This window comes from Pipra filicauda, unplaced genomic scaffold (assembly GCF_003945595.2).
Source record: "Pipra filicauda isolate LSUMZ 115617 unplaced genomic scaffold, ASM394559v2 scaffold129_size2064235_pilon, whole genome shotgun sequence".
Lineage (NCBI taxonomy): Eukaryota > Metazoa > Chordata > Aves > Passeriformes > Pipridae > Pipra > Pipra filicauda.
In genome coordinates, this window is record NW_024103762.1 from 401,323 (window position 1) to 421,640 (window position 20,318).

At 39.9% G+C, this 20,318-nt stretch overlaps 1 protein-coding gene across 1 annotated transcript in view; it reads right to left on the reverse strand.

Moving 5' to 3' along the window:
* The window catches only part of GPR146 (G protein-coupled receptor 146), a 50,451-nt gene that overhangs the window by 16,381 nt on the left and 13,752 nt on the right, over positions 1–20,318 (reverse strand). The window contains exon 2 of the mRNA XM_027726156.2: positions 11,517–11,558. The gene's annotated coding sequence lies outside the window, so the exon portion shown is untranslated. The remainder of the gene's footprint in view (positions 1–11,516; positions 11,559–20,318) is intronic.

Genomic DNA, 20,318 nt, shown 5'->3' on the forward strand with positions numbered 1-20,318 from the left:
GGCTTACCTTCTCTTATAATATAAATGAAAATGCAATTTAATTGTGAATAATTAGTTAATTAGTTACTGATGTGTCTTTTTATCTGCTTTGCAGTAGTATTTCACAGTATAGTTTGCTGTGTGTTTATTACTATGCTACAAATAAAAGATTCACAAAGATCTCACTTTCATTGAGAACTTTTTTCTCTATTAAAGGCTAACTGGATTAACTTTTGATCAATTCCTCTGCTATACTTCTGCTCTAGTACAGCTTCTAGATTTAATATACAAGAACATTTAGATCTTGTATATTCAGAGTGATTAATAAAAACCGTAAAAGCACATAGTCATTACCTAAACAGTAAGTGAGAAATCCAGCCTAATGTGCATGAAAATTGATATGCATAAGAAAAGCTACTGAACCTTTCTTTTAGCCAACCAGATAAAAGTGGGAGCATGACAAATTCAAACAATAATGTTTTCCCTAAAGAACTGTTACCTAAAACCCAAACACTGTTTTCTAACGATGGCACTATTCATTCATTGATCAGAGGTTTATATGCATTAGTGCAAAGTGTTTCTAGGCTCTTTAAAAAAAAAATGAAATCTAAAAGGAGAAGTGCTAAAAACCTCACCTGGTAGGCTCTGCCTTGCTGTCCCTTGACGGCCGGCAGAAACATTTTGGTCCCTCAAGTCGGACCCTTTCCCAGGAGAGCTCAGCAGAAACTCCAGTCTCTCATTTCTCTGGCAGGAGTGAACAAGGGCAGAGCTGGGGAAGCGGCGCTGCCCTCGGCGGTGGCACCGGGCTCTGACACATGTGACCGCCCCGCACATCCCGCACATAATCCCTTAAGCCTCGGCCGCACGCGAAAACAAGGGCCTGATCCTGCCATAGGGACAGCCCTGTGCCCCCTGTCCCTGGTTGTGAAAGGGGTTTGCAGAGGTCTTTTTGTTGTTTTTTTTTTTTTTTTTGAAAGGGCGAAGCGAAAGGACGAGCTGCGGTTCGGGGAAGGGTTCAGCCTTTTGGTGTCGTTACCCAACGGGAGACAAACATCAAACCAGGGGGGGCTTTGGTGGAGCAAGAGCTTTTTACCACGGGAGTAGCTGTTCTGCAAAGCTGTGCGTGTTAACAGGGTAACAGACCCAGAGCAAAACAAGCCAAGATGGCAAAAATATTCTGTTAGTAATTTCTGATTTTCTTTAGAGCTACTCATCACAGCTGTGTTTGCCAGGAGTCATATCCCTTCCCACCTCTGAAGCACAACGCTGTTTAGCAAAGGCCTGTAACATCCACTTGGCCTCTGGAGAGTTTAGACAGTAACCAGCATTAGGCTGAAAAAGAGCCAATGTGTGCTTTAAAAAGTACTTTACTGTAAACCTCAGAATTCTTTTAAGCATTCAGAAAGAACATTTTAATTGGGGAAGAAAAAAACATGTAAGGAAAATGCTACTGCTCTATCTTCTTAGTTTAATGAGATGGTAGGTAAATGTAAATTCTTTCCATTTGAATAGAAAGTGTGTAATATCATGATTCTCTCTACTTAGCTTGAATACAAATAGTCCTTAAATAATTTGCCTTTTTAAACTGTAATGTAAAATTAATTTATGTGTTTTCCTTCCTCCTCAAAGCAGTAAAGTTTAATATATGATTTTACTTATCGACCAAAAAGGAGTTGACCCATAAAATGAAAGAAGAATTTGTCATTCATGTTAGTATGTGTGTTTTTTTAAATGTATGTAATATAAATGTATTTTCTTATTTTATACCATTAGTTGCATATTTTTATTCTTACGGTATCTTAGAGGTTAAGTACCATAGGACTGTAAGACCGACTCTAAGCCACCTGAGAACTTTTTGAGTGTCAGTATTTATGATTAAGTATTTGCTTAGTTCAGTTATTTTTTTTGTTCCTTTTGGCTATGCTTCTATTGTTCATATTAAAGTTAAAGCCCCCCCAAGTCTCTATTTACAACCTCTATAACACAGAGGCTCTGTTTGTAAGTCCCAAGTTAGTATTTTCCATTAGATTCTCTATTGTTGGAGACTGGTCAAATTATTAAATAAACAAGTACCTCTTTAATCTCAGAAGTAACATTTCTTTGAGAAGACAATGGGGGGTAGCCCAGGATTATGCTTTTTCCTTTTTTTTTTTTTTATGGTTTATAGTATTTCATACTTATCACTCGTTTGGATAAGCTGTTATGTATGGTTTGTATTTTGAAACACAGAGGAAAAAACCCCAAACTGTGTTGATTTACATTTGATAAAATGCCAGTGACAGTTGGGTATGGAGTTGAAGGTGAGGTGTGCTTTCCTTTTGAAATTCAGACCTCATAAACTTTAGCGTATGGGCTTTTTGCAGGAGAAGAATGCAGGGACTAGGAGATGGAATAGCACTCCTTCTGTCTCCAGGGAGAGCAGAAGGTAATAATGTGGCTCCTTCAAGTCTGCTGCTCTCTGGGTTTTATAGAGGTAACTGCTTGTTCTTATAGGCCCCACCAGTCCATCACTTGTTTCAGTTTGCAGTGCCCACCACCTAATACTTTTTCCATTATCCTGGTTGGGTTTGTCTAGCAGGCTTTCCTGAGGTTTGTTTGAGTGTAGAGATACATAATCCCCAACACAATTATGCTGTGTAACTATTGCTTGTAGTGACAAGTGGTAGTTGATCATCTGTAGAAACCTGGGGTAGTTGTGGGGCAGAGGAGACCGTTGTGCTTTGACCGTAAAGGTCCAACTTTTAACAATATCCATACTTGTAGAACTTGCCCAGGTATTTCTTGTGTTTTCCTTTCTTCCCAAAGCAGTAAAGTTTAATATATGCTTTTACCTATCAACTGAAAAGGAGATTAACCCTAAAATGAATGAAGAACCTGTGGACAGACCCATGGATGTGGCTTTGTGCTGAGACTGGGTCCTGGCCAGGCAGCTGCGAGGGAACTGGGGGAAATGGCAAACAGACTTGTTTGAGGTTTACTTTAGTGACTTGTTTTTTAACTCTGCCTCACTGCAAAGTCAGCAAGCGCCAGCCTCAGTGAAGGTGGAGCCTCTTCTGTGATCTGTCAGGAAAATAAGCCCAAACTCAAAACACCTTTAAACACAAGCCAGATACTTTTGCTGTGCATGTGGTAGAAATTCAGCAGAATAGGACTCTGGTATGAGCATGACACACACACAGAACCTAATGCACTTTTTCTTTGCCACCACTAAGCAGCAGGGATCACTGAAGCCTTGAGGGTCTCTTCACCTGTTCAGTTTGTTGCAGTCTGCTGTTGCTATTGGCTTGATTAATGCACTGAATTAAATACAACAGTTCCCTCTCCATCTTCCCCCAAACACGGTTCTCATTGCTGATGGTTCTGCAAAGTTAATGCACAACCTTAAAGTTCATAATTACAAGTAACTTCGTTAATATGAAAGTGAGATGTGAGCAGTGCAGGTTTTTGTTTACAGAATGATCTGTAGTGATGAAGTCACCCTGACACACTGCTACATCTGATATGAACTCATAGACAATTCTAGTAATATTTTTTACTTACAGAAGCTAAATATGACAAAAATTAAGTTCTGCTCAATTTTGTTTGGCAGTATAATGACTTTCAGAAGTTCACCTTTTAGGAGTGCTCTAAGCAGTAACTTGGATTAAGGCAGGGTTAGTGATTCAGGTTGATCAAACAAATCACAGCGTTAAAGTGAAAGTAGTTATTTAGGACTGTGGTTGCCAGAGTATTATTTTTATGAGCTAAAGTGGTTTTGTTGAAGCATCAATACAACATTAGTGAATTAGTGGGTGTGTTTGAGCCCTTTATACCCATGTGTAATGTGTCTATAAAGAGCAGTTATTCATATTAAGGATTATCAGAAATATTTCTTGGTATACTTTTATCTTAAGCTGGTACCTTCAAAGGAACACAAACAGTTGGTGGCACCTGATAAAGAGACTGTGGTGTGGGCAAAAATCTACTTCCTCACATGGAATGAGGCCAGTCCCCACAGACATTTCTTCTTTTTTTCTAGTACTGTTGTTTTAAGTGTAAAGCAAGGTGTAATATTAATGGAATTAATTCAGGACTGTTTATTTCTGGTTTATTTTAGTGTGAATATTCAGCAAGTTCATATTTAGTCATAACAAGTCTGAAAAGATGTAAAAAAATGAAATTGAATATGCAAATCAGTTGAAGCAAGCAAGACTTATTTGCAAATTTTAGATTAGTTGCTTTGGAACTGCCTTTTAAATGGGCACAGCTTTTGAGTCCCTTTCATTTTTCATCTGCTACAATATTGCAGGTTGTAAGAACTTTGATGGAAAACTTTAAAAAGGCGACCACAATTGTCCCAGTGCTGCAACCCCATTAATCATACATTCATTCTGCAGAACAAGCATCTCTGGTTTGAGAAATTCACCCAGCTCTCCTAAGGGCCCTTCCAAAGGAGCTCTGCTGGCACTTGCTGCAGCACCTGCCCTGGCACAGCCTCCCTTCTGGTGAGGGCTGGGTGTCCAGGTGGCACCACAAAGCTCAGGGGCATTGCAGGGCACTCAAGCTGCTGAGACAGGTCGATGTTCCTCTCCTTGTGCCCCCTCCCTCTTGACAGGAGTGGGAACCTCCTCCCTTGCAGCTCCTTCCTCTGCTGACGTGACTCGGGATCCTCATGTGGTTTTAGGGAAAATCCCTCGGACCTGCTAACCCAGCTAATTCAGAGGAGCTTTCCCAAAGTAAGCTTTACCGAGCTTGTGGTTCATGTCAGTAGCATGCCTTTTGTTTATTTATTTTGAAAAGACTATGATTCTGTTTCAAAATAGAGTTCTCTGCTAAAAACACTGGAAAAAAAAGATAGTTGCATACAAATAGAAGTTATATTAATCAGCAAGGCAAGAATATTGGTGTCTTTTCTAGTCAGTAGGCTTGTTAACTTGGGCTCCTTTATATTTGACCCTGATCTGTATGGCCAAGCTGCTGAAATTCCATTAGGTCATTGCCTGTGTGGATGTATCAGAGACATTTTCTGCTGTGTCTGTGTGCATCTTTTGTCTCTGCATACCTTGGATAATTTTATTAGCTACTGTTTGAAAATGTCATTAGACATCAAATCAGTTTATTTAGCTATTGTGGGCTAATCCAAACATACAGAATATAATACACAGCTCCTGACCTTTTCCTGTTACCAGCAGCTCTTTCCTTTGCAGACCTCAGGTGGTGGGGATGGAGGAAGGGCTTTAACCCTGTGGGTATATTTTAGGAAGGCTACAGGACAGGCTGAAGGCACTCCAGCTCACTTGGCAGCATAGGAGAAACAGGAGAGGAAACAGATGTATAAGAAGAGGAAGAAAGTCCAGGGCATTCCTGTTCTCCTTAATAAATGCTTGGGTGCAGTCTCCCCACCTTTCAACCCTTTAAAGAAGTTGGAAAGCAGCGAGTTTGCCTGCTCAAGACTGTGGCTAATGAGCAGGATTTCACAGCCAACTGACCATGAAGCACTACCAGCTTCTGAGTCCACTTGACTGAACATTACTTCTTGAAATCTTCCAGATTTTGGGGAAGCTTCTTGCGCAAAAAGATGAGGTTGCATGTTTGTAGAACTGTTTCTTCTAAAGGATATGGAGAATCGAAATGGAGTTAAAACACCATTTCCTCCAGCTGTCCATTTTACTACTGACACTTTTGATCTGTGCTCATATGAAAATACGATTTATTAATAAATCTCTACCCCAAGAGGTATTTTGATAGCATAAATCTATTGTATTTGTTTTTAGTAGCAAATGTTAAAGGGAAGAAAAAAAAACAGAGGAAGAATGCAATAAAAATGTTGACCTCAGCTGGACTACTTGTACTATGAGAAAATGAGATAATTATGGCTATAAAATCCTGTGCCCAAAGAATGAAAATAAACAACAGAGAGAACCAGTACAGTAGGACAGATTCACTGAAATATTTTCTCCATAATAATTCTTAATAATGTGGGCACTTTTTTTTTTAGTAAAGGACTAAAACTGTCCTGGAAAGTGTTTGGCAGCAGTGCAAGAGGATGGTTTATAAACATTTCACGCCAGGAAAATTTTTGGAAACCAGTAATGTGGTGTTTTGCCACTCCTATTGTAAGCAGCAATAGATGCATTTTTTGTTGCATTAGAGCCATCTGGCAGGTTAGTGGTCCATTTATCTGTTACCAGACAATCATTCCATATAATTTTAGGCCAAATGTTCTTTTGAGGAAAACAAAAGTGATTAGAATAAAGGATTTCAGAGCAAGGGGTTAAAGCATCAGTTAAATACAGCACAATAACACTGGAAATAACGTTGCATCTAATATCTAGATTTTTAAAAGAATTTTCCTTTAAGCAATAGCTAAATGGTTTCCTTAGATTGTTCATGTGTTGCACGAACCATATCAGACCAGTCTGTAAAGTTCAGCATTTTCTCCAGTGTCTGAAATCCTACTACAAAAGAGTCCTTGCGTCTGAGAGTCTGACACCAAGTAGAAATAAAAGGCTGAAATAATAACACCACTAAATTGGTTTAATTAATTGTATGTTTCTGTACTTAAGCTTTTGAAGGGTGGAAAGTATTGCTTTAAAGACTACCTACAAAACTGGTGAATGAGCAGCCACTCAGGGTGCCACTTCAAAGAGAAACACCCAAAAGAGCAACAGAAGGGAAGCTGCTTTTGAATTCTCTCAGTTCCTCCTGGCAGCCCAGGGCTCACAAAGCCAGAAATGGTTATTTTCTTTTGTGTTTGTTAGTTACATAACCAGCTCCTGGCAAATAAAGCTGGAGGTGGAGCAGCTGTATAAAGATCCACTTCATAACCTGTGCCTACCATAGCTGCCAAAAGAATCTCACCTGAATTTAGGATTTTTTCCTTCCTGGCTGAGGGAGATTCCTTACACTGTCTGCAGACAGCCTGATAAAGTTCAGGAGGCAGATGCAGCTCTTGGTTGCACTGGTGGATATTTTGAGATTCGAGCCTTTGCATTTACTCCAGATTTATCCCTTATTGCTGAAGCTGTCAAACAGATCTTGGTTTCCACCATTTTTTATTTTTTGGATTTCCCTGTATCCAATACTGCTGTAGTTAATACTAAAGAAGTAGAAAAAAGTATCTGAAAATGGAAACCTGGATTTTACAAGAGTGCTCAGTCTTTCCTTTAGGATCAGTTGGAGCACCAAGAATTGTGCTTTCACGTTAATCATCCTATGCCATCTTTAAACTTTGCCTTTGCAGCCGTGTTGTAGCTTCCATAAACCAGCACCCAGGATGCAGGCTGGTGCTTTACTGCTGTAGATGCCAGCCCTGGCTTTGTCCTGGCAGTTGTGCTCTTTGCCTCCCCATCCACGTCCTCCATCCTCCCGCCTCCACCCTCTGCCCGCCGCGCGCTGACCGTCAGCTGGTGGATCACTGTCTCTGTCTCCCTCATTATTTCCTTCCCACAGCTCCATAATGGCCTGGTCTTGGCTGTGGGACTTCAGTTTGTGATTTACTGGTTATAAAATTCCGGGATTATGTGTGTGCTCTTTCATTGTCTTCAGGTGTCAGCTGTAACACCACTGCAGGGATATTACATTTTAAAGGATGATTAGGAGACCAGGCTGAGAGTAGCTACTGCTGATGATATAACAGGTAAAAAGGATCGAGAGAATTTATGCATCTGGCAGTTCTAACCATTTTTTACACTTACTTTATGTGAAATTAGACCTGGAAAGGAGGGACTTGTAATAAGTATGAAATTCTAAAATGTTATCCATGCCCAACTCCTACAAACTTTATTATCATTACCTCTGTATGAATTAAAAGTCAGTTCATGTACTCCAGAGCAGCAAATATTGTCAGACAATGTGTAATGGAAATTTATAAGAGCCAATATTTGACATCTTGAAATGAGAAGCATGCAGGATAACTTTTGAAATCACTCGAATTCAGTATATATTACAACAAAATATGAAGGTAAATATTAAGGTTTTTTCATCAGATGGCTTTAAATTAATCTTTGCATTTCCTTTAAAATAAGAAAATGAAGAACCTTTGAGTAATGGAGGGACAGAGTGCTCCTCATATTTCTTGCACCCTGAAGTATGGCACAGAGAGAAAAATTACTTAGAAATAATTCTATTTCTGTGTCTAAACTCTAGTTATTTGAGTCCAGAATGCTTTTAAATTGCCTGGTTTAGGCCTTGATACTGCAAATTAATTTTGGGTAGTTAGATGCATATAGAGAGGCAGAACAAAACCCCACTGAAATCAATAGGTCTCGTGTGGCCTGGGGTTCTGTCTCATAGGGCTGTTTGCAGGGGGGTTGTTTATTTTTAAAGTGTTTCAAAATGCTTTTCCCAGCTAAGTATGTGATGTTCCACAAATGACAGACGAGTAGTAGCAAACTTCAAGCCCTCTTACAAAGTAGCTTTCCTCGGCTTTGTTTGGGGAGATCTCTTTGATTCTGCTTGTATTTAAAGTGCTCTGCTGGGTAACCGTGGAACATCCATCTGCTTAAACCAAATTCAAAGAGTATCACGAACTGACACCTGCTTAGGTCTTTAATTAAAAGTGGTTTAATCTCTAACAATCTCTACATACATAAGCAGAAAGTATCTGTGTTTCATGTGCACTTTGAACTGCCATTCATTTAGAAATCAAAGATTTGTAAATGAAACACAGTATGCCAGACATGATGATGTTTGACTGGAATCTCTTGTTGGCATAGCCTAGTTTTCCTGATGCTGTCAGCCCCCGGGAATACATTCTTATTAGAAATTATGTATAGAGGGGGAAAATACAAAAAGAAGGCTATCTTAAAAAAAAGTGTATCAACTCTATAAAAAAATGTATTTAAAATAGACAAATATATACAGTGGGACATGTGGTGGAGAATTGTTCCTCCTTGAAAGGGTCAGCAGAAGGAATACTGTTTGTATTTCCAGATGTATGGACCCAATAGAAAGAGATTTATTTTCTCTATTTTTCCCAACTATGTGAATTTTGCTGCCCTAAGATGTCTTAAAATTAAAGACTGATCTTAGTTTAGTTAATGTTCATTCATGATAGTTCATTTTCTCTTTCTCAAATCTCTCATCTTTCCTCCTCCAAAATGAGCATGGTCTCATCTGACAGGGAGACTCAAACTGCATTAGGGAACGATGAACACAGTCCTTAATTTGTAACAGGAAGGAAGCTGATAGGGAGAGAGAGAATTAAGGTTTATAGTAATTGAGTATGAAGAGGACATGCAGCAGGAAGGATGTTGGGGCAAGCTGGAGACAGAAAGCTCCATGGTCATAAGTGGAGAGGAGTAAATTGGAAAGGAGACATGGATAATGCAGGAGGGCCTGGCATGGCTGTGGATGGGAAGGTGGCACATGTACCAAGCCAGTGGGGTGGGACAGAGGGATGTGAGGGAATCCCTAGTACATGCAGTGAGCTGAGAAGTGAGTAACCCTTTTGACCTGCTCATCTTTTCTACCTTGAACCACTGCACTGTCTGTGTTATGTTATGTGTTGAGTTTGTGCCCGGAAAGGAGATGAACATTCCTTGAAAACATTTCAGAGCTGATCTTTTGAGAATACAATGTTAAAGGCATTTGCTTTTGATTTACTTTTGACCTCCTGCAGAGCTCACCAAGCTCGTTTTGGGTAAGACAGGACGGCACAAAGAATTCTGGGTTGATTTTGATATGGGTAGTTTTACTTTAGGATGGAGACTTAAATTCTGAAATGTTAGGTGTCTGGTTTTTGCTTTGTTTAGATTTTTAGAAACTTTCTTTTCCCCTTTTACTAAGGTTTGTTTATATTGCTAGTTTTGAAATGTTTGGTATATTGTCTGGGTCACTGTCACCTGTTGTTTGTAAGTACATTTGTATTTTCTGGTACCAGTTTATACCATGATACAAAGAATCCAATGTGACAATCAAAAGGTCATGATGCTTCACCCTAAGTATCTGGCCAATGGGATCAGACTTTTTTAGTTGAATGTCTTGGGGGTGAATACTTTGGAGGATTCTTTCCTGTGCCAGCTCTAGGTTTTGGGGTAACAGACCTTTTATCTTTTTAACAATGGCCCCTAAAAGGATGGAGCTGCATACATGTAATGGCTTTGTGATCGGCCTTCAGTGAGGAATTTAAACTAAAAACTTGTCTTGCTGTAGCTGATATCTTACTCAGTATATCCTTTCTGGTTTTATACATAGTCTCTAAGATTAGTGTGGTTGAGTATATTGAAAGTAATAAAAAACAGACACAGAAAAATTGTTGCATGTTTTTTAAAAAAAAAATAATCATAAAATGAAAGAGGAAGTGCATCATTTATTATAACACCATGTAGTCTAATGAAAAACATACTGCAGGCTGGAAATTTGTTAAGAACTGTACTCAAAAAGTTTCCACTCCCAAAAAAATGCCTTGGGGCCTCTGGTTGTAAGCCTGTGGCTAAAGAGGCCCTGTGGTAAACTGACATAAAAAATAAGTACTCCATAAACAGTCAGCTCCTGTTTCACAATAGTTGGAAAGAAGTTTTATAAAAGTGTTACCTGTTGATGCTGACTGTACTTTATCAAAGTAAAAGGGAGGCCGTGCATTTATGTGCATTAACTAGAATGTTAAATTGGGAATTAAACACTGGGGAGAGGGACACTTGGCACCAAAATGTTATGTTCACTGTACATAGGAGAACATGAAAAAGATGAGGAGACTTGCTGAGAGCAACAGAACAGCACTTGGCACTGGCAGAGCTGGTATTAACATTAAATAATTCCTGGCTTCTCATCCCTTGCTCATTAACTAGAGTGGGGCAAACAAGTTCCCTGCTCCCCCACACTGAGCAGGTGCCACCCCTTGCACCCGAGCACGTTCTTCAGGCTGTGTGCAAATACACCCTCAGAGCATTGGTGGTGTTTGCACCATCAGGGCTCAGATGAATGGAATTGGCCACTTAGAGGAGACCAAGTTTTGTGTCTCTCCTTTTAATCTGTTTGGCTTTCTTAAAGGTGCCCCTTCCCAGGCTGGCCAACAAGGAGTTGGCTTTGCCTTCCTCCTTCTCCTTCATCAGCCCTTGTCAACATATGAAAGTCATTCCTGTGGGCTTTCAGACAGGTTTAAGTGTCATGATGCTCTCCTGGTGGGGAGAGCTTTACAGCCTCCATTCCTTCTTCACGTGGATTGGGAAGCAGTTTGCAGAAGTAATGCAAATTAAACCTTCTGATATTCCTCCAGTCTGTTTCTGCAGAGGTTTCCCTGCCTGGCAAGGAGCCCTGGAGTGCCTCAAGATCATGGGACACTTCCATGGAGCCCAGATTTCACAGACTTAGAAAGATGTAGTGAATTGGATGTACCTTTGTATGAGACTGCTTAGGTGGCTGGTTTGTGATCTTTGAGGACAATCTGAGACTTGTCTTAGTTAAGTCTTCAGTGAGGACTTGGTAATCCAGTACACCTTTTTAAAGGAGTAAATAGAAGGTCTAGAAGTCCCAATTATGGTAAATATTTTCACAGTTGTACCTTGGTTAAATAAATAATATTATTTATGTAGCTGTATTGCTACAGCTTTACTTACATGAGGTGCAGCCCAGCAGAATGTCAGTCTGAGATGGAGCCACTGGAAGGAGAAAAGAAAAAAATAAAAGGTGAGACAGTTATTTGTAGGTGGTTGAAAGAAATGAAAATTTAATCAGCTCTGATAAATATAGCTCACTTTCATTTTTTTGCCTTGTATCTCCCTGTACCGTGCTCTGTGTAGCATTTAAAGTATGCAGTGTTTTCATCCAGTGATTAGAAAATCTGTAACGTAATTAATTGTTCATGATGTTTGATGTTGTAACATCTCACAGTGGGGTTGATGGTTTTATTTACACTTGTGAGGTGAATTAAGGATCTTGAATAAAAGCTGTAGATTGATCTAAAAATAGAACCATAACTTCCTTCTCCTCATTGAAAATATCACACTTGGTGGGTTAAAAATTGACATGTAACAGTCCTGATAAGAAATATTTTTCATGTAATATGATACTACAATAAATGTCAGTTTGGTTTGTTACAGTAAAAAGTGGTGGTTTTGGCACCACAGTAATTCACTTTGGTTACTAATATGTGTCTGCTCCTTTGCACACTGTGGGGAAAAAATATAGAGAAGTATATTTTATTATTTTATTAAATTACAAGTATAATATATCTGTCCACTCAAAATTTGTAACCAGTGTTTCAGTATGGACATGTAACTTATCTAAAGGAGAAGAAAGGTAACTAAAGCACTGATTTCCCTATGCACTGCAGTAGAAAAAAATATATATATACACACATAAGGCATTAAAGAGGTTTTAGGTTAATGTTTGAACAGTAATATTTGGAGAGAAAGACAATCCTTAAGAGTAGATGAGTTTTCCCCTAAAAAAAAAAAAAGATTAAGAAGTTCAATTTATGACTGAATTTTGAGGTAAGTAGAATACTTCTTCTGGGAAAAAATGGTTGAAGATAACTGCCTGTGCCACTTCATTCCTTTTATATTAAAGTTTTATCGAGAGGTGCAACACTGGTCTGTTAAAGATCTGAGATCATTCTGATGCACATTTTTCCTTCCCCTTTTCCACTAGCACCGGTTATGGTTGTTATCACCACGTGTTTCAGGCAGAACTCCCCTGCTCTGCTTGGCCTCCCTCTGCCCTCTGTTTCGCATCTTGTGGTTGGCATTTAAGGACCCAAGAAAAACAACCAGTGCAACCAGTATTTCCCTTGCAATTTTAGTTTCATATTTTGATGGAGAATAGTAAATAGAAGGACAAACTGCTACTATTATTATGTCTTGATCTTGAGAGAAAGGGATTTCCATGGCTAATGTGTATTTGTGGTGTGTCACACAGGTGGAAATCGCCAAACACCAACTCTAGTGGTCTTAAAAGTGGTAGTGGCTGTTTGGTGACAGTCTCTGGCTGTCCTCTCTTCTCAGGAACAAAAATAAATGTGCCAGAAATCCATGCAGAGAAAGAAAAGAGCAGCTCTTCTGTTTATACTTTCATACAAATTTAAGTCGTGTTCAGGGATGTAGTGAGACAGCTGGTCCGTGCTTTAGAGCAGAAAATGGTTGGGGAGAGCTTTTCCTGGCTGGTACCTCTCACTGCTGAAGTCCCACCTGTGGAACAGCTGTAATACAGCTGGAGCTCTGGGAGCTCCAGCCATGGAAGGACAGGCTGTAGGAGGTGGCTTCCCCTGAGTAATGCAGCCCTTCAGTGCTTTAGTTGTGTCCTGTGGACTCATCTCCATGTGTGTATGGATATGATTAGAATTAAACATGTGAATTATTGAATTCTGCTGGCAGAGTTGCACGAGTTTATTTATATGCCTGGCATGGTGCATTGCTGAGATCTGCATTCCAAGGGCCACTGTTGTGTGCTCATGGAGCTCTTAGGGCTGGGCAGGGGAAACGTTCTGTGGTCACCCCAGTGGTCACCCAGCAGGCACCAAAGAGAAGCTTTGCTACTGCTGACCTACTCCAGCTTCCCAAGGATAACATGTATCTTGTTGCCTTCCTCCTCAGTGACTCAGTAGCCCTTCTGGATTGATTTTCTTGCTTTCTGATCCTTGTTGTTGAAGTACAATTTCTTTTATGTAGTAAACAGTGTTTCAGGATTGATTAAATCACAACATGAATCATAATGGAAATGCTGAGCTATAGACATCTATAAGACTGTGGAGGTGAATAACAAGTTCTTTAGTGACAGCCTTAAAGTGGGTTTGCAGTTTTGCTGGGAGCTGAACTCACTGGTTTTTGTTTTAATGTAGGCAGCTTGAGTGGAATAAAATGCTGGTTAATCAGTTTGAAATGAAGTTGTGGCATGGACAGAATGAGCATAGTATTTCTAGATAGCTGAAAGAATGGGGTATGATTTCAAAGGTCATATGTAATTATAATTTTATTCATGAGGCCTGTGTTTTATATTCTAACAAATGTAATTCATCTATTGTATTAATCACATAGAATTCTGAATCACATAAAATGTTGCAGTGCTATAATTAAGAAAAATGGAAGCGATAAGGAGTAGCAGCTGTGTAGCTAATGAAGGAGTTAATTTCAACGTGTGTTTTAGACCATTAAGTACTACAAAGCAAAAGGGTTGCTTTGCCAGCACAAACCAAAGGAAGGCAGTTAACCACCACTCCCTTCCCCAGCCAGCATCGCTGGGAATAACGTGGAGCTCCGGCTTCAGTTCGGGCAGGAGCGTGCACAAGAAATGTGGAAGATATAAATCATTAGTGCAGATTGTCATTTAGCATGGAAAATCTTTCATATTCTGCACGTGAATATGAATTTTTCTCTATGAAAATGTTTTTATCCTTTCAGGTTGGAGTACTTTTATAAAGTTACTTAACAGTTCGGGAGCCAAGAGCTCAGGCCTTTTTTTCTGTCAGGACTCTCCAGAGGCTGGGATCTGCAGGCCATCCAACACATCATTGTTCACTCTGTGCTTTTCTCTCTCATTTTTTTTTTTTCGCAAGTCTGAAACGTTTTCCTTGTGCGGTTTCGCAACCTCGTATTTTTTTTTTGCCAAACAGCATGAGTCCTATCACTAGATCAAATTTAGAATTCACTGCTTCCAACAATTGTCTAATGGATTCACATGTTTACACAGCATGACACTGGCGTCCAGATAGTGTCGTGAAAGTCTCGGACTAGTACTACCATTTCATGCTTCCTCCCTACTTTAAAAAAAAAAAAAAAAAGGAAAAGCTACAGGCACCTTTTTTTCTGGTATTCAGGGCAGCAGTGAATGGTCCTGCTATTTCAGCCACCAGTGCTATCTCACAGAAGTTTGGAAAAAGACTTTTTCCATCTCCTGTAACTGAAAATGCCAGCTCTCAGGTATTTTATCAGTATTTATTGTATCAATAAATAGATCTTAAAATCACACAGAATGGCCTGGGTTCAAAGGGACCTTAAAGATCATCTGGTTCCAATCCCCCTGCCATGGACACACTAGACCAGGTTGCTCAGAGCTCCATCCATCCTGGCCTTACTTCCAGGGCTGAATACTGCTAAATGGGAGCCTGGAAAATAACATTTCCAGACCCAATCCTTTTTTCTTTCCTGAGATTCCCAACTGGATGAAAACTTTTATGTCTGTGTGCCCCTCCTAGCAGCATAGGCACCACTGCCTTGGTGAAGCTCCAGCTGCTTCTCCCCAACACTGATCTTCCCTTCTGCTGATCTGAGCCTTTGTGTGGCCTTATGGTGAATCAAATCACCAAAATGATCCTTCTGAAAACCAACCTCAGGCACTTGGCATTTGCGTAGCATGGGAAGACCTTTGGTAATTTACTCGCCTGTGTATTTTGCAAAGTGTTTAATTCCTGTTCCCTGTGATTGTATGTGCATAAATCAGTAGCAATTACTTGGCAGGAACCTTCCACGGTCCTTTGCTCTGAAGAAACAGTCCCTGGTAGCATGAAGTAAAGGAAGGGGGGTTTGGCTTGGACACCAAAACCTTTCTTTTTTTTTTAATGCTCTCATGGGATCTTTCACTTCCACACAAGCAACTGCCCGAACTGGCCAAGCGGTCTTGATTTAGCATTGCCTTATGAACACGACTTGTCCCAGCTGCAGGATGTCACAACCTCTGTTTCCTTAGCTTAGATTTGAAATCTGGAGCCGTATGATTCAGATGAACCACAACTGCCCTTGCTTTAACTCAGTGTATTATTTGTTTTGAAAATACTGTTGTTGACTCCAAGTTTTAGCTGCTGAGCAAATAAGGCTGATCTGCACTGGTAAATGGGGAATACTTACCAGCTTCATTAAAAAACTACATAAAACCTGGGAAGAAAGCTCAAGTAATTTTTAGCTCATCAGTGCCAATGAAAACATTTCATTAGGGTAAATATAAAAAATGCAAAACTAGTTTTGAATACAAAAATTAGAGATTGTCCCTGAGATAAGTGTAGCTCTGATGCATAAAAACAAATTCTTAGAAAGATAACTGTATGTTGTACAGTATTTCAGGGAAGGACAGTGAGCTCACCAAAAACTGTTGCTGCAGACAGGATTCAGAATAGAGGATGATGAGCAGAACTGGGTTGGCTTTGCATTCAAAATTTGATTTTACACGGGCTCCTGTTCTTACGCAGCTTAGAAACAAGCTTTTGCATTTGAAGTAAAGCCAACTGGATTTGTAAAGATACTTATCTTATTCTCTGGCCCCATTCAAATCACCAGAAAAATATTAAGGCTGACAAGCCTAACTTGATATGCTTCTCAATTAATATTTTTATGCCAGATTATAGTACACACAAATTTGCACAAGTGCCAGGTTTGAAGTCACTCAGCTGGTTTTGAAGTGGCAGATGCTGCCTTCACTGTATGTCTGCTTTCCACAATAAAGTCACTGCAAATATTAGCATCAGAGTTTAGTGTCTTTTTTTGTAACTTGTTGCATTAGAGAAATCTTAGACAATTTTAATATGGGACTAAACTTTTCAGTTCTAGGTTCACATGTACACTGTGTGTCAGCTCCTCTTAATTCCTTGTTATTTTTGGCATTTTGTCTCCTGTTGAAATTTATGTGCTTATCAGTTGAGCAGGTTTTTTGCTGGTTTGTAAATTATTTTTTAAAGAGTAACCTAATCTAGAGTAAGCAAGCAGAATAAAAGCTGTGCCACATCCTTTCTGAAGGTATTCGATGGTGGGCCTTAGATGTGTAAAAATTTTTTTTAAAAAAGGAAAAACAGTCCATGCCTTGGACTGTTAAATTAAAAACAAAGAAACAAACAAACAAAAACCCCAAAGCTTGAAAACCACCCCCCACCCCCCTTTTTATTGAAAAAATTGAGACATGGCAGAAAAAGTGAAAAATCACCCAAGAGAGTCTGCCTGTTTACCCAGTCATTGGAGGTCAGCCTCTATTGCTGATATGTCCTGTGAGGGTTTTGTTATCACTTGTTATATAAATGAAGATGTATTTACAGTCTGTAATTTGTAGAATTTTTTTTATGATTAAGCTTATAAACATCATAATCTAATTGAATTCTTAACTTCCACTTTCTGTAATTGCCAGTTTGTAGTGGTAGTTTGTGAATTTTCTTGTTTATTTATTCATAAATGCTCAGAGAGACTAAACAAAAAGTTTAAGAGCTGGGATGCTTTCCCAAATATAGTTTAGAGTCAGTGAACTGCTTCTTCAGTGTGAAATAGAAGTAGCCCCAGCAGCACCTGCTGGGACAGCGTGTGCAGGACGCTGAGTTTGGCAAATCAATATTTGTGAGTTGATAACATGCTGGAGGATCAGTCTTAGGGCACCCACAGAGTTGCTTCTACTTGTCAGGCGTATTGTGGAGTGGAAAAGTGTTGAGGAAATCGTATTGAAATATTGAAAATAACCTTAAAATAAACAAGGAATTTTACTTGATGGATTTTTGGCAATTCTGCTTCCTTCCAAACTGCACGGGCTGAGTGAGGTTTTTCTTCTGCCTTCCATTTCCCCTCCCTCCCAGGGTATCGACATGAACTGGTTCAGAGTTTGGTGTAAGGCACTGGAGCTGTTCTGGACTTAAGAGCTGATGTTGGTGTCTCAAGGCAGTGCTATGGCCTGGGGACTTAGCTGAATTCCTTAGCAGTGGTTGCATGACCAGCCAGAGCAGTTTCTTGCACTTCACCATCCGTTGGCAATGGTTGCTGAAATTTATTTATGCCCTCCAAGATTTAACCCATCCCATACTGCACTTTGTGCAGGGTCTCAACCTTTTAGACTGACCTGACTTTATTTATGTTCACGTACATGCACGCAGACGCATAAAGCTGATATTTCACAGTCAGACCTGCAGAGCTGACAGCTGGAAGAGCTTTTTCTCTACCTTGCTTGCAGCTGAGAGGAGCTCCACGGCTCCATTGCTGACCAGGCAGCTCCCCAGGAGGGGACATGTTTGCCTCCTGGCTCGGTCACTGAGCTGAACACGGGCACTTTCTTGCCAAGCAACTGGTCCATCTGATCATGACTACCTCCACTGCCTCCCCTTCTGGTACGTGCCTGACTGCATGTGATTATTTCTCAGCTAACCTGCTGCTGGGACAGATAGAGCTGCCTCTGTGTCTGTTGTCAGTAATCGGCGTTGCCAGAGGGAGGGATTGCAGAAGGGAGGCAGAGGGAAGGACGGGAGCGCTGCAGTGCTCCTGCATGGAGAAGCTGGAGGTGGGTTGAGTGTGTTGTTGAGGCAGAAAGGAAGAATGGGATTTTGCAACAAGGAGGAAGTGGTGTGGTTGATTTGCCACATCACAGTTCTCAGTGGCCCACCCATTTGTTTTGACATAAATACCTACTCTCGAGCTATGTCCAGGCACGAAGACTAGACATGTACCTTCAGACTTGTGGTCTTCAGGGCTTGTTACTGCTCTTTGAAGCTTGAGCTTGATGTTTTAATGTTTTGTTTGGAGACTTAAGCATTTAGATTTGTAATTCTGCCCTTCTACTCATTTCCCTGATTTACCTTGCAGAGTAAACATTCTTTCGTTCCATTTCCCAGACTTCCTTTTCCTTTTCTTTGCTGTTGGCTTAATTTTGAGATATGATACTCGAGTCAGAGGTAAGTATCTCCTTGGGAGTGAAACAAAAAAACAGCTAAGGGTTTGAGTGAGCTAACTATTTTCTCTGTTTAGAAGCAGCAGCTTATTTTCCAGTATTCTGGAAGTCCTCAAACACAGATCCTGCCAAAGGCACTGACTTTAACAACAGCAGTGCTTAGGAGAACACGCTCAGGTTTTCTGGCAGCTCTTACAAGCCACTTAGAATAAATAGGCACATTGCTTTTAGCAAGTGCCCCAGAGCTTGAAAAGCACCGATGAAGACAAATTTGTACAGAATTTCTTCTTGTGGTTATAGTTCTTCATTTTCATGTCATGTACAGTGGGCCCAGTCTCCTCAGAGTTTGATATCTAGGATCTTAATAGCAAATCTGTAATTAATACAGCTGCATTTAGAGACTAAGACATTTGCAGGGTTTGTAGCAATAATTCACTGTGTGGCACAGCAGGGAACTCTCTGTGTTTTAAACATTCTCCACTTGTGCATGTACAGATTTTTATAGTTGAATTGAGAATTTATAACATGCTGGGTCTCATATTCCAGCTCTGTTTCTAAAGCTATACACAGAACTTGGACTAGGTCATAAATTTATGCAGATGAAATGAGGGCTGATTAGAATTTTAATATTAAGGAAGGAAATGGCCTTGGGTAGTGCACTACAGAGCAGAACAGACCTTCTGTTAATACACAAGAGTATTACTGTTTTCTTGAACTTTGCCTTCCAATCCAACTACAACTTGTGCCTAGAAATCATAACTCTGGTGCCTCCCATTTGATAATGTGGAATGTTATCCTTGTCCAAGCTTATATCATTTCCAGTAGTAAAAACTATCATAGTTATAAAACTGCTAGATAATATAGCCCTAAAATTGAATTATAGGCAGTAGTACATGGTCTTTGTTGATAAACAAAGCAGAGTCATGATGGTATATCAACTTGGCCCAGTTCTGTCTCTTTTTAAATTAAATGAAAGCAAGAATTTTTTCTTGTGACATGCATTTCTGGTGATGGCATATTGTATAATTCACTCTCCGTGGTAAGAATGAAGACAAAGCTTTCAGTGTAAATGATTTTTTTTTTTTCAAGTCAAGCAAAATAACGGGAATCTACGTGCCAGCTTTTGTTTTAAGCACTTCTGTGATAGCATCATGCTCACAGTATGTAATGAGCTCATACCAGGAGTAGTCCCAGCCAGCTCCTTTATCAGCATAAGCCATCGTAGCTCAGAACGTGTCCTCCCGTGTCCTCCTCCCGTGCCCTCACCGATAACTGGATTGAACTAGATGCTGCATAATTCTCTGGATCTGTATTTCCTGACACATCTTTGGTGCACATTCACAGCAGAAAACGTTATTACCGAAGTGTGGAGTCGCGTTCTGGTATTTGTTACGTGAAAATTGATTCCTCGGTATTTCAGAGTGTGTTATTAGCACAGTGAAACTAATCATTTTCTTACGAAGGGAATGACAATTGTATCCTTGTTTAGATGCTGATTGTGTATTTATAGGGTATAAATATATATAGCCCAATGTGGTGACTAAACTTGGCTGCTTTTCCTGCTGGTTTCTGTGGTTTCACTTCATTGTCCAGAAGAAGCAACAACATTCTTAACTCTGTTGCATCCCTCACCAGGATTGGTGTGATGTCCACTCTTGGCAGGAAAAGAACTATGTGTATTTGTTTATTTGGGCCTTTAAATGGTGTAGCAGACTTCATAGTTTGTTATCTATCTCTAAGAAGTTTTATTTATAGTTCTCACACCATTAAAATGCCACATTAGTGGCACAGTCTGAAAC